Below are 21,458 nucleotides of genomic sequence, written 5' to 3' on the forward strand. Positions count from 1 at the left end.
AGTTGAGGCTCCATCCTTGCAGATATTCAAGGTCAGGCTTGACAAGGCTCTGAGCAATCTAATGGAGGATGTCCCTTCTCACTGCAGGGAGCTTGGACTAGATGACCTTTGGAAGTCCCTTCCAACCCAAACCATTCTTGTGATTCTATGTCAGAGGTTTTCTACAAAAAGCTTGAAAAAAGTACCACATAAAACCAGGAGGAACTGGCTTCAGAAATCATGTTTCTTTTGTAGCTCTTGGTAGAGAAAAATTCATTATAGGAGTCCTGCAGGCATGACAAACACTTCCTTTACTAATACATCAAGTTCCTTCTCTTTCAGCTTGAGAGGAGACACAGCTTATTTTTGCTACTTTTGTTAAACCTATGAAATCTGCTGGAGAGTGAAATACTGTGTTCACTTCTCTTTATCTGGCAGTGCAGGCAGCTGCTGCCCTTGCAACCATCATTGACTATCACCTCCAAGTGCCGGGTTCTGCACATTGGCCACAGCAATCCCATGCAGTGCTACAGGCTGGGGTCAGAGTGGCTGAGAGCAGCCAGGCAGAGAGGGACCTGGGGGCGCTGGTCAATGGTAGGATGAACATGAGCCTGCAGTGTGCCCAGGCAGCCAAGAGGGCCAATGGCATCCTGGCCTGCATCAGGAACAGTGTGGCCAGCAGGAGCAGGGAGGTCATTCTGCCCCTGTACACTGCACTGGTTAGGCCACACCTCGAGTGCTGTGTCCAGTTCTGGGCCCCTCAGTTTAGGAAGGAGGTTGACTTGCTGGAACAAGTCCAGAGAAGAGCAACAAAGTTGGTGAGGGGCTTGGAACACAGCCCTGTGAGGAGAGGCTGAGGGAGCTGGGGCTGCTTAGCCTGGAAAAGAGGAGACTCAGGGCTGACCTTATCACTCTCTACAACTACCTGAAGGGGGGTTGTAGACAGGCAGATGATGGTCTCTTCTCCCAGGCAGCCAATACCAGAACAAGAGGACACAGTCTCAGGCTGCGCCAGGGGAGGTTCAGGTTGGATGTTAGGAAGAAGTTCTATACAGAGAGAGTGATTGCCCATTGGAATGAGCTGCCCAAGGAAGTAGTGGAGTCACCCTCACTGGAGGTGGTCAGGAGGAGACTTGATGGGGTGCTTGGTGCCATGGGTTAGTTGATTAGGTGGTGTTGGCTGATGGGTTGGACACGATGATCTTGAAGGTCTCTTCCAACCTGGTTTGGTTTATTCTAAATAAAGGTTTATACCACTGTAGGGCGAAGGTGAGAGTTTCCAAGAGAGCCTGGGATGTCTGTTGAGACTATGCAAGTTGAAGCTACAGAAAGCAACCACCATAAGACCCTTCTGAGCCTTCTGAAAGTCCATATGTGTATAGTGTACCACAAGACACTGAGAATGCTTTGGAACTGATGTTTTGTGTGTCTCTATTTACTCTTTCTCAGTGAAATTCATTGCTCTCTCATACACATGGAAAAAATCCCCAACAACAGAGACTGACACAAATGGAGACAGTATCACAGTAACTAACTAACTAAGGTTGGAAGAGACCTCGAGGATCATTGAGTCCAACCTATCAGCACACACCTCATGACTAGACCATGGCACCAAGTGCCACGTCCAATCTCCTCTTGAACGCCTCCAGGGATGGTGACTCCACCACCTCCCTGGGCAGCACATTCCAACGACGAATGGCTCGCTCGGTGAAGAACTTTCTCCTCACATCCAGCCTAAACCTCCCCTGGCACAGCTTGAGACTGTGTCCTCTTGTTCTGGTGCTGGTCGCCTGGGAGAAGAGACCAACCCCCTCCTGGCTACAACCACCCTTCAGGTAGTTGTAGAGGGCAATGAGGTCACCCCTGAGCCTCCTCTTCTCCAGGCTAAACAACAGTAAAACAGATGGTTGTCACAGAATCACAGAAACACTCATGTTGGAAAAGACCCTCAGGATCACCAAGTTCAACCCTCAACTCTACTCTGTAAGGGTCACCCCTAAACCATAGCCCCAAGCACCACATCCAAACCCCCTTGACACACAGCCAGGCTTGGGGATTCCACCACCTCCGTGGGCAACACATTCCAATGCCTGACCACTCTTGCCCTGAAAAAATGTTTCCTAATGTCCAGTCTAAACCTACCCACTTGTAGCCTGAGGCCATTCCCTCTTGTTCTATCACTAATTACCTGGGAGAAGAGACCAGCACCAGCCTCTCTAAAACATCCTTTCAGGTAGCTGTAGAGAGTGATGAGGTCTCCCCTCAGCCTCCCCTTTTCCAAACTAAACTGAGTTAAATTAAGTCCTGAGTTAAATTATGGTGTGCAGGATTTCCCTTTCTAGAACAAACAAACAATGTTCTCTATATCTAAGCTGTTTCACAAACCAATGACCAAATGCACTGCTTGCATGAAAAATGATCACAATTTGCTCTTTCTAATTAATTTTATGTTAAAATAGAAGAAGTTTTTCCAAGTTAACATCCACGAGAACCTTTCATGCATGCACACAAGTACATGTCATAGCTGGACTAACATAATGGAGTGTTATGAGCTATTAAATTAATGAGTCATGTACAAAGGAAATTGTACATTGAAGGTTAACACACTTTCTGATATGCAAGCGTGCATTAGTGTGATACTTTAGATGCTCTGGCACATGAAAGACGAAATCTGCACCAACAGCCTTTCCTTGTAACGTATCTGACTCTGGGCATGGAAGGAGTGACACCTACACCGCTAGAATCTCTGGTTCAGGCTCCAAGTTGATGCAAATGATGAAGGAATTTAACCACCAGAGTGTGGGTCTGAATGGTTGGATGCCAATAGAAGTTATTCTAGGTTTCATGCTTAAATAAGGAGAGGGCAGGAGTTGTGAAAGGAGAAGCAGCCAACAGGGAGAGTATAAAACCAGTAAAACTAAGAAGCCTAACTTATTATGGGTGATGTTCTTATTTTTCCTCTGTGCATATCCCTCTGGTTCCTTGACACCCAAAAAATGTTATTCACCATTGCCTTCCATTGATTAATGGGTTAGCTGATTGCAGCACCACCTTCATTTTCTCTGTGTATTGCCAGAGATACAAAACCTTCTTTGGAATACCCAGAACTGATGTCTGCTCCTCACATTTAAACGGTGGCAACACTCTTGATTCTTACTGAGGAGTGTTATATTAGCACAATGAGCTTGTTTTCACTGAGATTGTGAGACAAGGAGAGCCAAGTATGTGCAGGTTTGGGACCAACCTTAATAGCTTGTCCACATCCAAAGTGAGATAGAATAGAATAGAATAGAATAGAATAGAATAGAATAGAATAGAATAGAATAGAATAGAATAGAATAGAATAGAATAGAATAGAATAGAATAGAATAGAATAGAATAGGATAGGATAGGATAGGATAGGATAGGATAGGATAGGATAGGATAGAATAGAATAGGTTGGAAGAGACCTTCAAGATCATCATGTCCAACCCATCAACCAACACCACCCAACCAACTAACCCATGGCACCAAGCACCCCATCAAGTCTCCTCCTGAACACCTCCAGTGATGGTGACTCCACCACCTCCTTGGGCAGCCCATTCCAATGGGCAATCACTCTCTCTGTGTAAAACTTCCTCCTAACCTCCAGCCTAAACCTCCCCTGGCACAGCCTGAGAACGTGTCCTCTTGTTCTGGTACTGGTTGCCTGGGAGAAGAGACCAACCTCTGCCTGTCTACAACTCCCCTTCAGGTAGTTGCAGAGAGCAATGAGGTCACCCCTGAGTCTCCTCTTCTCCAGGCTAAGCAACCCCAGCTCCCTCAGCCTCTCCTCACAGGGCTGTGTTCCAAACCCTCCCCAGCTTTGTTGCCCTTCTCTGGACATGCTCCAGCAAGTCAACCTCCTTCCTAAACTGAGGGGCCCAGAACTGGACACAGGACTCAAGGTGTGGCCTAACCAGTGCAGTGTACAGGGGCAGAACGACCTCCCTGCTCCTGCTGGCCACACTGTTCCTGATGCAGGCCAGGATGCCATTGGCCCTCTTGGCTGCCTGGGCACACTGCAGGCTCATGTTCAGTCTACCATGAAACAGTACCCCCAGGTCCCTCTCTGCCTGGCTGCTCTCCAGCCACTCTGACCCCAGCCTGTAGCACTGCCTGGGGTTGCTGTGGCCAATGTGCAGAACCCAGCACTTGGATGTGTTCAATCTCCTGCCCTTGGCCTCTGCCCATCTGTCCAGCCTGTCAAGGTCCCTCTGCAGAGCCTCTCAACCCTCCAGCAGATCAACTCCTGCCCCCAGCTTGGTGTCGTCCACAAATCTGATCAAATCAATGCCTGTGGAGGAATAACCACACACACACAGAGTGTATGTATATCCTTCTCTTAAAGAACTGAACATTTCCAGGGGTTGTTGCTATCTGCCACACACGTAAATGCTCTTCAGACATTTTCCTCCCCACGTTTCTCAATGCTATATTTTCCTACTGCTAATATATGCTATGGCAGACTTGTATGGTGCAAAGAACAGAAAAAAAAGATACAAATACTGAAGATTCTGCAATCTATCTAATCACAGCTCAGTTGTTCATCTGTAAGGCATCACTGTTAAGCAGGGTGATGAAGGAAGGATTCATGTGTTAAGACACGTTACTGGGAATCTGAAGATCTGGCTTCTCTTCCTATTTCCTCAAAAAAATTTCATGCTCAATCTTCAGCATATCATTTGGGGTTTGATCCAGTGCCAGAGATAATGACAACCTTTATTTCTTGGTGCTAGCAGTACTGCCTAATAGAGATGGGTAATGGTGCTGCACTTGCACCAAGAAGTTGCTTATGCATTTCTTGTGATGTGCTTTGCTATCCCCAGATGTCAGAAAGTATAGGACTGGAATGTATTTGTTACTGCTGTGCTGCTGCCCATTCTAGCAGCAGCTACTGGACATAATATGCTTAATGTCAGTCAGAGTTGGAAGGGACCACAAGGATCATCTAGTTCCAACCCCCCTGCCAGGGCAGGGACACCCCACACTAGATCAGGCTGGCCAGAGCCTCGTCCAGCCTGGGCTTAAACACCTCCAGGGATGACACCCCAACCACCTCCCTGGACAACCCATTCCAGGGCTTCACCACTCTCATGGGGAAGAACTTCCTCCTCACATCCAACCTGAATCTCCCCACCTCCAGCTTCATTCCATTCCCTCTAGTCTTATCACTACCTGAGATCCTGAGCAGTCCCTCCCCAGCCTTCCTGTAGCCCCCTTCAGATACTGGAAGGCCACAATTAGGTCACCTCGGAGCCTTCTCTTCTGCAGACTGAACAGCCCCAACTCCTTCAGTCTGTCCTCATAGGAGAGGTGCTCCAGCCCTCTGATCATCCTCATGGCCCTTCTCTGGACACCTTCCAGCACCTCCGTATCCCTCTTGTAATAGGGGCTCCAGAACTGGAGGCAGTACTCTAGGTGGGGTCTCACCAGAGCTGAGCAGAGGGGGAGAATCACCTCCCTTGCCCTGCTGGCCACACTTCTCCTGATGTAGCCCAGGCTCTGATTGGTTTTCTGGGCTGCAAGTGCACACTGAGAGCTCCTGGTGAACTTCTCCTCCCCCAGCACCCCCAAGTCTCTCTCCTCAGGGCTGCTTTCCAGCCAGTCACTGCCCAGCCTGGATTTGTGCCTGGGATTGCCTGCTTAAAGAAAGGCTTTGAAGGATTAAAATGTGAATACCTATGCAAAAAAAAATAAATAACTGATGCTAGCACTCACTGAATCCCTGGTGCACAAAAGTGTTTATTGCTCCAATATTGTAATGTTTTTAAAGAAGTTTGACAAGGACAAAAAATTGATACTTCCTTTCACTTGTTTGTGATAGATATCCCCTGCTGTGATATACTGCATAAAGACCTGATTTGACATAGATGCTTGACAGTTATCAGCTACATGGCAGCGTTCATTCTCTATCTTTCTACCTGTGTAGGAAACAGTGTAATGATTAGTAATGAAATTGAATCATATTAATGGAGAAGTATCATAGAATCAATCCTAGAATCCTAGACTCATGGAATCATGGAATCATGGAATGGTTTGTGTTGGAAGGGATCTCCAAAGGTCATCCAGTCCAACCCCTCTGCAGTCAGCTGGGACATCCTCCACCAGATCAGGCTGCAGAGGGACTGTTTCCAACGGCCTGCAGTGATAGGACAAGGAGCAATGGTTTAAAATGATAGAAGAGGAGATTTAAATTGGATGTTAGGAAAAGGTTCTTTAGCACAGGACTGGTGGAACACTGGAACAGGTTACCCAGAGAGGCAGTTGGGGTAGTTGAGGCCCCATCCCTGGAGCTATTTGAGGTGAGGCTTGACAAGGCTGTGAGCAACCTGATCTAGTGGAGGATGTCCCTGCTGACCGCAGGGGGCTTGGCCTAGATGACCTTTGGAGATCCCCTCCAACACAAACCATTCTATGATTCTATGATACTATCCTACTATATTTACTGTTGTGAGAACAATCAACAATGAAGTAGGATGAAATGCTTCAAAATTCCCAGGCTTAATGTCCAACTCTGCTCTTACTTATAAATATGGGCTTGGAGAATCTAGTTGTCCATCCAAAACAATTAGGCTGAGGTAATTACAGCATCTCAGTCTTCTGTAAGAAATCAACAGCCAAAAATGCTCTTAAACACATGAAAGGAATATTGTGAGGGGTATGCATGGCTGCTGTTGACTTGCTGCACGAAACCGTCTTGCACATGGGTTTTCTAAGCACATAACTGCAGCACAAGAGACGATATTATGAGAAGCCCTCTGACAAACTGATTAATAATCTTGAGCTGCTGAAGTTCAGCTGAGTGAGCAATTAAACATTCCAAACAGCAATGAACCTTCAGAGATAATTTATGATAATTTTATGCACAAGAGCTCAGTGGCTTTTTAATTTGATAGAATGATAGTAGCGTGGATTTCTAACAAGGGAGTTTCAGCGCTCCATACATCACTGAGATTACTTAAACATTTCAAAGATGGTTGATGAATGAAGTTTCCTGAGATGTGAGGAGATACAGGAGGTGTCAGAAGGTTGAGATTATTCATCATATCAATTATTGAAAGTGGATGCATTGACATCATACTCCCAGCTCATATTTTATAGCCCTTATAAAAACAGAACAGAAATAACAGTCTTGGTGGACTGCAGAACTACCTGGATATCCAAAGTCTTCCCTTTTTTATTCCAGCATTGCTCTGCTTCCATACAATGCTAGCACTTAGAGGTATTCCTCTGAAAGTTGTTCATAATGTGTAGCAGGAGAATGAGAGCTTTTCACACAGAGCCACAGAACGTTAGGGGTTGGCAGGGACCTCGAAAGATCGCCCAGTCCAACCCCCCTGCCAGAGCAGGATCACCTAGAGCAGATCACACAGGAACACATCCAAGTGGGTTTTGAATATCTCCAGGGAGGAAGACTCCACAATCCTCCTGGGCAGCCTGTACACCCTGGTAGCTGAAAGTTTCTTCCTCCTGTTTCCATGGAACTTCCAATGCCTCAGCTTCCACCACGACCCCTTGTGCTGTCATTGGGCATCACCCAGCAGAGCCTGGCTGCAGCCTCTTGGCACTCACCCTTTAAATCTTTATAAACATGAATGAGGTCCCCCCCTCAGGCTCCTTCTCCCCAAGCTAAAGAGCCTCAGATCCCTCAGTCTCTCTTCATAAGGAAGATGTTCCACTCCTTTAATCATTTTTGTGGCTCTGTGCTGGACTCTTTTTATTACTTCCCTGAGGTCCTTCTTGAACTGAGGGGCCCAGATCTGGACCTGACCAACTAATATGTGGAAAATATTCCATGCAGCTCAAGAGAGCAAAGGAAGGTTAGAAAAAATAACTGAGTCTAAGCTCAGTTTGCCAGAAACACAAATATTGTGTCAATTATGCTGAGTGAGAGCAGGACTGCCTACATTCTTGAACATCATCTTTGTGCATTTGTGTTGGTTTGCACAAACTGCACAGAGGAGCACATGCAAACAAGGCAAAAACCACAGCAAATAGTTTTAATCCCTAGAATATTTCCCCTTTGTTGTGTTATTTCTTTTGTTTTGGCAAGCAAAATGCAATGTTTTAATCTTGGGTTTCTGACATGACAGTTTGAAACACACCATGCTAAACTAAAGTAAATAGAGAAGAGGAGGCTCAGGGGAGACCTTATTGCTCTCTACAACTACCTGAAGGGAGGTTGTAGCCAGGTGGGGGTTGGTCTCTTCTCCCAGGCAACCAGCACCAGAACAAGAGGACACAGTCTCAAGCTGTGCCAGGGGAAGTTTAGGCTTGAGGTGAGGAGAAAGTTCTTCCCAGAAAGAGTAATTTGCAATTGGAATGTGCTGCTCAGGGAGGTGGTGGAGCCACTGTGCCAGGAGGTGTTCAAGAGGGCATTGGATGTGGCACTTGGTGCCATGGTTTAGTTGTCATGAGGTGTTAGGCATCAGGTAACAGGTTGGACTTGATGATCTCTGAGGCCTTGTCCAAACTTATTGATTCTATGATGCTATGAAATATTATAAAGATATCTTTATTGTATGAACAAAGACAAAGTCTCAGACTTGAACAGAGCAACGAAACACTCAGCACATGCTTAAGAGAATGGTCACCTGATGAGATTTGATTTGGTTTTAGCACTGCTATATTGATTTTGACAATAAATCATCGTTTCACGTATCCAAACAGTTAACCATATCATGCATGCAAAGACCAGAATGCTGGACAAGGGAGACTAAAGACAGGGAGAAGAGATTTTGCTAGAAGCAGGAGAGCAGCTGGTTACTTCAACTCTTTCAAAGGAGAGATCACTTCCCTTGTGTAAAGCACTATTAGTCAAAATAGTCCTCTATGTTCAGGAGCTTTGAAGACATCATTGAGTCCAACCATTATCTAAAGCTATTGAGTCTGGGGCGAAACCATGCTCCTTAGCATCTCTGTCTTTTAAACACCTTCACAGATAATGGTTCAATCACCTCCCTGGGGAGCCTATTCCAGTGTTTGGGAACCCTTTCAGCAAAGAAGTTTCTTTTAATATCAAATCTAAACCTGCCTTGGCACAACTTGAGGCCATTTCCTGATGCCCTGTCACTGGTTACTGGGGAGAAGAGACCAACACCTACCTTACTACAAACTTCTCTCAGGTAGTTGTGGTAAGGACTCCCCTCAGCCTTCTCTTCTCCAGACTAACCAACCCATTTCCTCAGCTGCTCCTTGCCAGACCTGTTCTCCAGACCCTTCACCAGCTTTGTGCCCTGTGGACCTGCTCCAGCACCTCAATGTTCTTGTAGAAGACTGAACACAGCACTCATGGAGTGGCCTCACCAGTGCTCAGTACAAGGGGACAATCACTTTCCTGGCTCTGCTTGTTACACTACTCCTGATTAAGGCCAGGATGCTGTTTGCCTTCTTGGCCTCCTGGACAACACTGCCAGCTGTCAATCAGCACCTAACTTGTGTAAGTGCTGCAGCAGGTCACTAACTGTCTCCTTCTGGATTATGGGGGCTTCATTCTGCTACCCATCCCTACCTTCTATCTCAGAGGGCTGGGTATCCAGCCTACAACCAGGCCTACTACTAAACACTGAGGCAAAGAAGGTATTGAGTACTTCAGGCTTTTCCTCATCCTTGACCACCATGTTCCCTGCTGCAACCAATAAAGGACAAACATCCTCCTTAGCCCTCCTTTATTTGCTCATAAATTTGTAGCATTTGTTGGGTTTAGTAGCTGAAACCAGATTAATTTCCACTTGGGTTGACATCCTTGTTATTTTCTCTCTGCACAACAACTTTGTGGTCCTCCTGAGTGGCCTTTCCCTTCTTCTGAAGACCAAAAATTCTCCTTTTTACCCTGGGTTGAAACCAAACCTCATTATTTGGTTAGACCAGTCTTCCCCACCCACTCATCTTTCAGCCCATGGGGACAGCCTGTTCCTGTAACTTTAAGACCTCCTTTGTGAAGAATGTTCAGCCTTCCTGGGCTCCTTGGCCCTTCAGGACTGCCTCCCGAGGGACTCTGAAATTTGGGAGCCACACACCACAGCACATCAGGCAGAAGCCTGACAACCCTCAGTAGCAGAAGGGTTTATTCCTTTCATAAATGAACAAGCCAGGAAGTCAGTCCATGAGTCAGGATCAGAGTCCACAACAACAAGTTATAAGTCCAGGTACAGGACTGGCTGCAAAGTAGATGCAAAGCAATCTAGGCATAAGCCAGGTGTGAAAGCCTCTGCTTAAGGTATCTGCAAGTGATGGTGGCAGGAACCCTTGTTGCAGCTTCTCCCAGCTCTTCCTCAGAGAACTCCCAGGCCAGTGGAGGCTTCTCAAGCAGATCTTGCCTGTCAGAACTATCCTTCCATGAGGAGGGAAGATTGTACTCTTACCTGACCCTAAGCCTTGCAGGAAAACTTCTGCCATGGGATACACTGTGGGAGCAGTGGCAAGTCCAAGTAGGGAACCTTGGAACATTTGGACTCAATGATCTCAAAGGTCTTTTCCAACCTGGTTAATTCTACTCTTTTCTCTTCTCTTCTCTTCTCTTCTCTTCTCTTCTCTTCTCTTCTCTTCTCTTCTCTTCTCTTCTCTTCTCTTCTCTTCTCTTCTCTTCTCTTCTCTTCTCTTCTCTTCTCTTCTCTTCTCTTCTCTTCTCTTCCCTTCCCTTCCATTCCATTCCATTCCATTCCATTCCATTCCATTCCATTCCATTCCATTCCATTCCATTCCATTCCATTCCATCCTATTTCTCATAGCAACCCATGCTTTGCTTTGGTAATCTCTTAGGAGGCTTGACCTTTCCAAGGGCACCAGCTTTCTCCCTTGCCCTAGCCTAAACCTAGTCTTAACCCTAAACCTGGTCTCAGAAACTTCAGCACACATTTCAGTAAGTTCTTCTTAGAACAGTTCATCTTGGAACAGGTTGCCCAGGGAGGTGGTTGAAGCCTTATTCCTGGAGGTTTTTAAGGCCAGGCTGGATGTGACTGTGAGCAACCTGATCTAGTGTGAGGAGTACCTACCTCAAAGGGTCCTTGAGGTCCCTTCCAACCCTGACAATCCTATGGTTCTATGATTCTACTAGTCTTTGAGATACAACTCTGCTTTTGAATGGATTCTCCTGGACACTGTTGACACTTCCATAGAAAGGAATTGCATTGTGCTGTCTAATTGCTGCTGGTTTACTAAGTGACAAGGCATTGTTTCTGTGATGAGTGCTCTGAGAGAATAAAAGTGTTAATACATGCTACAAATACTTTTGTGAATACTATGTTTAATTCCAGCAAACATTAGTGCCAGTGGAGCTTGATTGCTTCGGTGCCTGCAGAAATGAACACAAAAGCATTGTGACTGTTTCCCACTTCAGCTCATTTTCAACCTCTCATGAATAAAGTGCAGCTAGCTTTTCTGTGCCACCAGCCAACTCCAAATATTATGATTTATTTTCTCAGTAAAAATTAGCACCCAGCTACAGATTTACAGCCTCAAGCTACATCACTTCTCCTCTGAAAGCCTGGTGACATGTCTTGAACACCTGAGTAGTGATACTCAAGATTGAGGACTCAACTGACTTCACTTTGAACTCAGAAGGATGACTCTTCTGAGTCAAGTTGCTCAAGAATTACCACTTGAAAGACTGAGTCTTGCATTTCTTGCCCTGAATGAGTTTCAGTCCTGATTTTACTTTATAAATGCTAAAAGATAACTTAGGGAAGATAATGTGTTTTCAATCAAAAGCATAAGAGAGTTGATTTGTTGTTTCTTTTAGCACATAGATGTATTTTATAATCCACACACATTGGGTTTTTGAATGCAGTTTTACATAGAACACAGAAATCTGAGACCTTATTGCTGTCTACAACTACCTGAAAGGAGGTTGTAGCCAGGTGAGGGTTGGTCTCTTCTCCCAGGCAATCAGCACCAGAACAAGAGGACACAGTCTCAAGCTGTGCCAGGGGAGGTTTAGGCTTGAGGTGAGGAGGAAGTTCTTCCCAGAAAGAGAGATTGGCCATTGGGATGTGCTGTCCAGGGAGGTGGTGGAGTCACCATCACTGGAGGTGTTCCAAATAGGCTTGGATGTGGCACTTGAAGCCATGGTTTAGTTGCCATGAGGTGTTAGGTATTAGGTGATAGGTTGGACTTGATGATCTCTGATGTCTTTTCCAACCTGGTTGATTCTGTGATTCTAAGATGTGACACCAGGATGCACACATGTAAAAATACATCTGTTACTCATGCTGATTATTTTTCATAGTGTGTTTCTATACCTGGACCCTTTCTCCAGTTGACATCTCAGCATGAGAGGCACAAGCTGAAAGTCAGATCCCCAAAAGGTACCTGTTCAGAAGACATACATACAGTGGTTACCTTGGCAACAGGCAGCAGTGAAAACTCTCAGAAAACCTTTCTCATCACATGCTCATTCTTTTTTCCTGCTCAGAATGTTGATTCTAATGTTGGTTCAAGCTACAGACTTTATCAATTAAAGGACAGCTGCACACTTTTGCCACTGACTTTTACTCTTCTCTGCTTTCCAGCCATTTAGGATGAACATTTGCTAACGAATGGAGAGACTGGTACCTGGCAGAGCGTGCTGCTCCCCTAGAAACACACAAATCTCTAATGAAACTTTGCAGATCATTGACATGAACTTTTAAAGTGTTATATGAGTAGTGAAGTGGTGCCTATATACAACTGCACATGGAGAACTGTCTGGAGAAGAAACCCCCAGGACTGGAGCATCCTAAACTCCTGGACAATAGAAAATAGAATGGAATGGAATGGAATGGAATGGAATGGAATGGAATGGAATAGAATAGAATAGAATAGAATAGAATAGAATAGAATAGAATAGAATAGAATAGAATAGAATAGAATAGAATAGAATAGAATAGAATAGAATAGAATAGAATAGAAACCAGGTTGGAAGAGACCTTCAAGATCATCGCATCCAACCCATCAACCAATCCAACCCACCTAAACAACTAACCCATGGCACCAAGCACCCCATCAAGTCTCCTCCTGAACACCTCCAATGATGGTGACTCCACCACCTCCCCAGGCAGCCCATTCCAATGGCCAATCATGCCTAAGAGACACAGCCATAGTAGAGCTTTCATATTTCATAGTAGTATCATAGTATCAGTCAGGGTTGGAAGGGACCACAAGGATCATCTAGTTCCAAGCCCCCTGCCATGGGCAGGGACACCCCACACTAGATCAGCCTGGCCAGAGCCTCATCCAGCTTGGTCTTAAACACCTCCAGGGACAGGGCCTCAACCAGCTCCCTGGACAACCCATTCCAGTGCTTCACCACTCTCATGGGGAAGAACTTCCTCCTCACATCCAGCCTGAATATTTATTAGATAGAGTCCAAGTACTTTATAACTCTGAAGGTCTCTTCTCCCAAGTAACTACCAGTAGGATGAGATGAAATGGGCTTAAGCTGTGCCAGGGGAGGTTTAGATTTGGCATTAAGAAAAAGTGAGTGAGGGGAACAGGCTGCCCAGGGAGGTGGTGGAGTCACCATCCCTGGAGGTGTTCAAGAAACTGCAGATGTGATGCTTCAGATATAGTGTAGTGGTCATTGGAGTTGGGTTAGGGTTGCACTCAATGATCTTAAAGGTCTTTCCCAACCTTAATGATTCTAAGATTGTCCTGCGTTGGCAGGAGGGTTAGACTAGGTGATCTCCAGAGGTCCCTTTCAACCCCTACCAATCTGTAGTGCTGTGATTAGCATTTCTAACATAAATGATGGCATTTGAACTCTCCTCATTTGGGAATCAGCCTCATTTGGAATCAGTTTTGAATGTTTTCAATTATTTGCCTTATTGCAGCAACAATTTATAACTCATCTGCAAATATCATATGAGCAGTACAAGGCTGGAACACCTCTGCTATGAGGAGTGGCTGAGGGAGCTGGGGTTGTTTGGCCTGGAGAAGACTCTGAGGAGACCATAGAGCTGTCTTCCAATACCTGAAGGGATCCTACAGGAAGGCAGTAGAGAGACTTTTCATTAGGGTGTCTGCAATAGGACAAGGGGAAATGGTTTGAAGCTGAGAGAGAGTAGGGTTAGACTGGATCTGAGGAAGAAGTTCTTCACTACAAGGGTGGTGAAACTCTGGAACAGGCTGTCCAGGGAGGCTGTGAATGCCTCCTCCCAGTGGCTGCTCAAGGCCAGGTTGGATGAGGTCTTGAGCAGCCAAGTCTAGTTGAGAGGGATCCCTGCCCATGGTGTGGAAGTTGGTGCAGATGACCTCTGAAGTCCCTTCCACCCTACGCCATTCTGTAATTCTGTGATTTTTTTAACTGGTGGATTGTATATCTTAGCTAATTACTATAATCATAAGTAACAAGACAGAAGAATTTGTTCATCAAAAGTCCAATTAGTTGCAAATTTGGAAGGTCCCATTTTTCATTTAAGCCTCTTATAGCTCTTATTCTAACTTAGCTCATTCTGGACTGCCTGGACATAGAATCATAGAGTTATTGAATGGTTCAGATTGAAAGGGACCTTAAAGGTCCTCTAATCCAACCTCCCCACTATAAGCAGGGACACCTCTCATCTTATATTCCCAAGCAGGCATTAATTATTGGATAACTTGGTATCCCAGTAACTTGTGATGCTACATGGAATACAAGAGTCATAGAATGGTTGGAAGGAACCTTAGAGATAGATCATCTACACCAACCTCCCCACCATGGGCAGGGACACCTCTCAACTAGACTCTGCTGCTCAAGGCTTCATCCAACCTGGTTTTAAACACCCCTAGGGAGGAAAGAGGCATCCACAACATCCTTGGGCAACCTATTCCAGAGTCTCACCACCCTCATACTGAAGAACTTCCTCCTGAGCTCTATGATTGTGTTCTTCATCACATTTTACACAGACATAGCCTTTTCCTTTTCACTGATACAATAACTGATCTTGGAGCAAATCTATAGGTCATTGGCAACCTTATCAGTGGTCTTCTCAGTGAGTGGAAAAGCAGTTTACATGATCCTTATTCCCTCTATTTTATCTGACTGCTCCCTTGTACACAGCTCTGGTGAGGCCACACCTGGAGTATTGTGTCCGGTTCTGGGCACCTCAATACAAGAGAGATGTGGAGGTGCTGCAGCCAGGGCAGAGGAGGGCAAGGAAGATGGGAAGGGCCTGGAGAATAAATCTGATGAAGAGCAACTGAAGGAGCTGGGGATGGGTAGTTTGGAAAAGAGGAAGCTGAGGGGAGACCTCATTGCTCTCTACAACTACCTGAAAGGAGGTTGTGGAGAGGCTGCTGCTGGTCTCTTCTCCCAGGTCATTAGTGATAGAACAAGAGGGAATGGCCTCAAGCTGCCACTGGGTAGGTTTAGATTGGATATTAGGAATTTTTTTTTCATGGCAAGAGTGGTCAGGGATTGGAATGTGCTGTGCAGGGTGGAGGTTGAGTCCCCAAGCCTGGATGTGTTTCAAGGTGGTTTGGATGTGGTGCTTGGGGCTATGGTTTATGGGTGACCCTTGTAGAGTAAGGTTCTAGTTTGGACTTGTTGATCCAGAGGGACTTTTCCAACTTGAATGTGTCTGTGGTTCTGTGATTCTGTGATCCCTCTGGAAGCAACAATACCTTGGGACACTAGTGGCCATTTCAGCTTTGGAAGGAACTTGCAATTATACTTCAGAACTTGAATCAGCAGCTGCTCCTGTGCCTTCACTTCTCAGCTGCTGATTCCCATAGCTGACAGTGCTACTATATCTTATCCTGTGTGGGACATAAAAACATTTTCTCTCACCACTTGTCATATAAGACCACTGAAGGTATAAACCAGGACTTGTATTAATGGAACAGTTCCTGCATTTTAGACTAGACTAGACTAGACTAGACTAGACTAGACTAGACTAGAATAGAATAGAATAGACCGGACCAGGTTGGAAGAGGCCATCAAGATCATGGCGTCCAACCCATCAACCAATCCAACCCACCTAAACATCTAACCCATGGCACCGAGCACCCCAGCAAGTTTTGACATAGATTTTCTACTTCTGCAGTTTCTACTGATTCACTGCACTAACCAGGAGGCAGGGCTTTTCCCCCCCTGTCAGTACAGGTGAAAATACAGCAAAAGGAATATTGTCTTCCTTATAAGTGATATTATTATTCATGTGGAAAATAGGAGACTTGCTGGGGTGCTTGGTGCCATGGGTTAGTTGTTTAGGCGGGTTGGATTGCTTGAAGGGTTGGACGCGATGATCGTGAAGGTCTCTTCCAACCTGGTCTATTCTATTCTATTCTATCATTATTCTATTCTATTATTCTAAGTTGTTATAGGAAGAAGTTTTTCACTGTGAGGGTGGTGAGACAGTGGCACAGGTTGCCCAGGGAGGTGGTAGAAGCCTCATCCCTGGAGGTGTTTGCAGCCAGGCTGGATGTGGCTGTGAGCAACCTGCTGTAGTGTGAGGTGTCCCTGGCCACGGCAGGGGGGATGGAACTGGATGATCCTTGGGGTCCCTTCCAACCCTGATTCTATGAAACATTTCTGAAGGTACTTGAGGTTGAAATAGCAAATAGGGCTGTTCTGCTGCGCCAGGGGAGGTTTAGGCTGGATGTTAGGAAGAAGTTCTAAACAGAAAGAGAGATTGCACATTGGAATGTGCTGCCTGGGGAGGTGGTGGAGTCGCCGTCATTGAAGGTGTTCAGGAGGAGACTTGCTGGGGTGCTTGGTGCCATGGGTTAGCTGTTTGGGTGGGTTGGATTGGTTGATGGGTTGGACGCGATGATCTTGAAGGTCTCTTCCAACCTGGTTTGGTTTATCCTAAATAAAGGTTTATTCTAAATAAAGGTTTATTCTAAATAAAGGTTTATTCTAAATAAAGGTTTATTCTAAATAAAGGTTTATTCACTTTGTCTTGAATCCCTTATTCTCTCTCTGTCTCTTTCTGTATCTTTTATTTTTTTTCACCTTCTTTCTAAGTATTCTTTCCTAAGCTCTAACCTGGCCTCTGCTCTGCTCTGTTTTCCAGCACAATAACCTTGCTCTTGTACAGCAGGGCGAAAAGTGAAGGCTAGGTAATCATTTGTCAAGCATTTCAAGCAGAATTCAGGGACATTTCAAAATGTTTTTCTCTCTGTGTGTGTGTGTGTGTGTGTGTGATTTGGGCTTCCAGCTTTAAAATGTGATGTATAATTGACATTTTGATACTTCGAGGCCATGGTGTATTCTCACACTTCCATGAAGGAAAAAAAATAAAACCCACCAACAAAAAATACAAAAAAAGGGAAAAAGAAAAAGGAAAAGAAAAAAAACAACTTGCTGACACAATCAGGAAACAGATGGTGACAAAGATCTTGTATTTAATATGCCAATCATTACGCTTTGCTTGCAAGATTATCATCTCATTCATGAGGCCACTATATGAAGGAATTTTGCTGTGCCTCTGCAAATCAATCAAGAAGTCTCTTAATATTTTTATTTATTTATGTATTTATTTATTTATTTGTTTGAATAATTCAGGTCTTCTCCTCCCTCTCTCTCTCTCTTTCTCTCTGTTTCATTATATTTGGGGCGGACTGTTTATGCAAATGGATTGCACGTGCAAAAATGCTTTGACAATCCCGTGGCTGGAATAGATGGCAGCAATGAAATGCTCTCCATAGATAGCTTTAATAGAGAGAGAGGGAGACCAAGAAATGACTTGGCAACTGAAGCACCCACATTTTTCCATACTGTGCTGTGGTCCTTAATCCAAAGGCAGTGACACAGTAAGACACTATGAAGGATGATGTCGAGTAGGAGGATGGATTCTGTAATGTGGCCTCGTATCTACTAAGACCTGGACTTCAGTCAAAATTCCTGCTCAAGAAAGCCACAGATGGCAGATTACCAATATATTTCAGTTAGAGCTAGCACTGGGTTTGAAATCACCGAGTATCTGAGCCAAGCAAAGCTCTCTTCGGCTCTGAAAATAGGCAATTTCCTTAGAAAGTGTCTGACTCAGGCTTCCATCACAGAGGAAGGAGTGAGTTCACTGACTCACAACCCGAGCAAGGACCCTCCTTGGACAGTCTGAGGTCCCTTGAAGATGTGTTAGGCCACTCTTACAAGTGGTGTGAAAGCGCTGGCTCTTTCTCCTTCATTCCTACCCTGCAGTGTGCAAGAAAGCTTCTTGTTACCTGAGTGCCAAACATTCCCTTTTAGAGGAAGCTGGGGTATAGTTAGCACCTTTATGTTTTTTTCTGTCTCACTCCCACTCTCTCTGTGTAGGTTCCCCAGCTTCTAAAATGTATAGCTTGCCATTTAAAGAAGCACAAAAAAATATTTTTAGTGCTTTGCAAAAGGCAGAGCACAAGCAAGAGGAGACAGCCTGGAGCTTGACAACTTAAAAGTGCCTTCTTACATGAGACAGAACATGCTTCTGACCTGGGTACAGTTACGGAGTTGTTGGAAAGCTTATGGATTCCTCCTGAAATGGATGGGAATACACACAGGCTTTCAGCTTGGAACATGGCCAGAGAAGGGCCACAAGAATGATCTGAGGGCTGGAGAATGGGCTGAGAGAGTTGGGGTTCTTCAGTTTGGAGAAGGGAAGGCTCCAAGGAGACCTTATCGTGGCCTTCCAGTAACTGAAGGGGGATGGGGAGGGACTTTTTAGGGTGTCAGGGAGTGACAGGACTGGGGGGGGAATGGATCCAAGCTAGAGGAGGGGAGATGTAGATCAGAGCTGAGGAAGAAGTTCTTCAGCATAAGGATGATGAGAGACTGGCACAGGTTGCCAAGGCAGGTGGTAGAAGCCTCATCCCTAGAAGTTTTTAAGGCCAAGCTGGATGTGGCTGTGAGCAACCTGATCTAGTGTGAGGTGTCCCTGCCCATGGCGGTGTGGTTGGAACTTGAGACTCCTTCCAACTCTGATAATTCTGTGATTCTGAGAAGATATGGAGAGATGAGGAAGCAGCTTTTTGTTCTGAAAATTAAGGGGAAAAAAAGACCAAAAAAAAAGCTGCTTCTGGAGGAGAAAAAGGACCTTTACACCATAAAAAAGGACTTTTACTCCATTGTTCAGCACAATCCAACAGCATTCTGGGGCAGTACAGTTCAGTAGCTGCTTCCATGAGACAAGTCTCGTAAGAGACAAGGTGATCCTAACTGCCATCCTGTGTTTCTGTCATACATGTCACTTAAGACTTTATGGTAGCCTTTCAGCCCTCTAATTCCCCTTCCCTTAATTTCCAGCCATTTGTGACCACTTGCAACGTGCTCTGTTAGACCAGATGTTCACTGACTTGTAATGGGGAGTTCTATGTCATCCCTATTTTGCTCTATTCCCTTTGTCCCATGGCACTCCTCCTTTATCTTGTCCAAGTAGATTTGTGGGTTTACAAAACCAGAAAGGCCCAAAGTTGCCATTCTGTGTTCCTTTTAATTGGTTAGGAAAAAAACCAACCTCAAATCCAGAACCTCACCAAGCCAAACACAACATTGTGTTAGAGCTGAGCTGTTCTTAAACACATGGTTAGATGTATTGTTTGCTTCGTTACTTATCAAAGACAGTGGCTTACACACCTTGCACTATCTAGACAGCAGGCTCTTGGGACTCAGAAGTTGAGGTTACATCAGCTTTTGAATTTATCCAGGCTCTATGATGTACAATGTCACTGTAACAGGGCACTTCCTCTTTGTTCTGGGGGAATTTGATTCATAATGAGCCCATCCAGGGTGTACTCAGCCCGTGATAAAGAGCTCTAGACAGAGGCTCCTATTTTAGAGAAACAGGTGTTGGCTTTGATTAGAGAAAAATGACATCATCCAAGGGAGAAGGGGGGGGGGGGGGAAGGGAAAGCAAAGGGAAAGGAAGGCAAAAATAGAAAAAAAGTGGCAACTAGACATAAATACATTTGCACATATAAAGCTGTTCTAATGAGAGCCAAATTGATTTGACATTCAGTGGCAGTTTGAAGCCAAAAAAAGCAAAGCAGCCTACAAAAGGCCCAGCTCATTGTTTATGGAGTGTCATACTTCATCATCTGTGAGACCAATAACAGTGATGGGAAGACCTTTAAAAGCAGGGAGCTTGCACAGAGTGGCAGTGTGGATAATGCTGGTGTCAGATCCAATAGAGTGATTGTGAGCGATTTCCTGAATTGGAATCATGTTTGTCAGATGAAGTAGATGCTCTCCACAGGTTTTTATCTTCGAGGGGAGGATTTGGTGCACTGTCAGAGTTCTTGGCTGATTTCTGAGGGACAGACACAGCCACGAGACTTACCCTACGATGGCCACTAACCATCCAAGTGCCTTAAGAAACAACATGGAAGAGGAAAAGAAAAGAGGGTGTGTGTGTGGGGGGGGGGAAATTACATAACATGCAAATGCAGTTTCCAGTGCATGAAAATTAATCTCTTTGTGAAAGGGAGCCTTGCACAAAATCATGTAAATTAATGTAGGCACCCCTTTCATCATCCTTATTTTCATAGCTAACTCTGTAAATATTTTTACTGACACAGTTTTTTTTAACCATCTTTTTATTTTTTTCTCCCCAGGAAAATACTGGACCCCTGTCACTGGTAGACTGGGGAATATATTTTGTCAATCTCTGCTTTCAGTTGGAACACCTGGTGAGGAGGGATATGTTTATCGAATGGTGGTGAATGCCAACATGAATTAAATGAGCCTTCAAAATATGTGAGATGCTATAGCCCTGCGCAGGCAAGGCTATGTGGAGAGTGTAGCCATGCTCTGCCTCCCAGCCATGAGCTCAATCTAGACATCACAATATTGATATTTAATTCTGATACTAATGTTTCTGTTTAGCTTTTGCTGGAAAATCTGTTTCTTTCTTGGGGAGGGGGGGATCAGGAATCTCAGCCTCCTGGTTCTCAATTCTCTAATGGCTCCCTGGAATACAAATAGGCAATGGTCTCAGACCAGCAAGTCCTTAATCACATTTCACATGTAGTTTCATAGTTTCATAGTTTCATAGTTTCATTCAGGGTTGGAAGGGACCACAAGGATCATCTAGTTCCAACCCCCCTGCCATGTGTAGGGACACCCCACACTAGATCAGGCTGGCCAGAACCTCATCCAGCCTGGGCTTAAACTCCCCCAGGGACGGGGCCTCGACCACCTCCCTGGACAACCCATTCCAGGGTTTCACCACTCTCATGGGGAAGAACTTCCTCCTCACCTCCAGCCTGAATCTCCCCACCTCCAGCTTCATTCCATTCCCCCTAGTCCTATCACTACCTGAGATCCTAGCAGTCCCTCCCCAGCCTTCCTGTAGGCCCCCTTCAGATACTGAAGGCCACAATGAGGTCACCTCGGAGCCTTCTCTTCTGCAGACTGAACAGCCCCAACTCCTTCAGTCTGTCCTCATAGGAGAGGTGCTCCAGCCCTCTGCTCATCCTTGTGGCCCTTCTCTGGACACGTTCCAGCACCTCCACATCCCTCTTGTAATAGGGGCTCCAGAACTGGACACAGTACTCCAGGTGGGGTCTCACCAGTATCTACTGCC

Source organism: Melanerpes formicivorus, unplaced genomic scaffold, assembly GCF_026170545.1.
Source record: "Melanerpes formicivorus ecotype bairdi unplaced genomic scaffold, bMelFor1.0.p_v2 SCAF_68, whole genome shotgun sequence".
Classification (NCBI taxonomy): domain Eukaryota; kingdom Metazoa; phylum Chordata; class Aves; order Piciformes; family Picidae; genus Melanerpes; species Melanerpes formicivorus.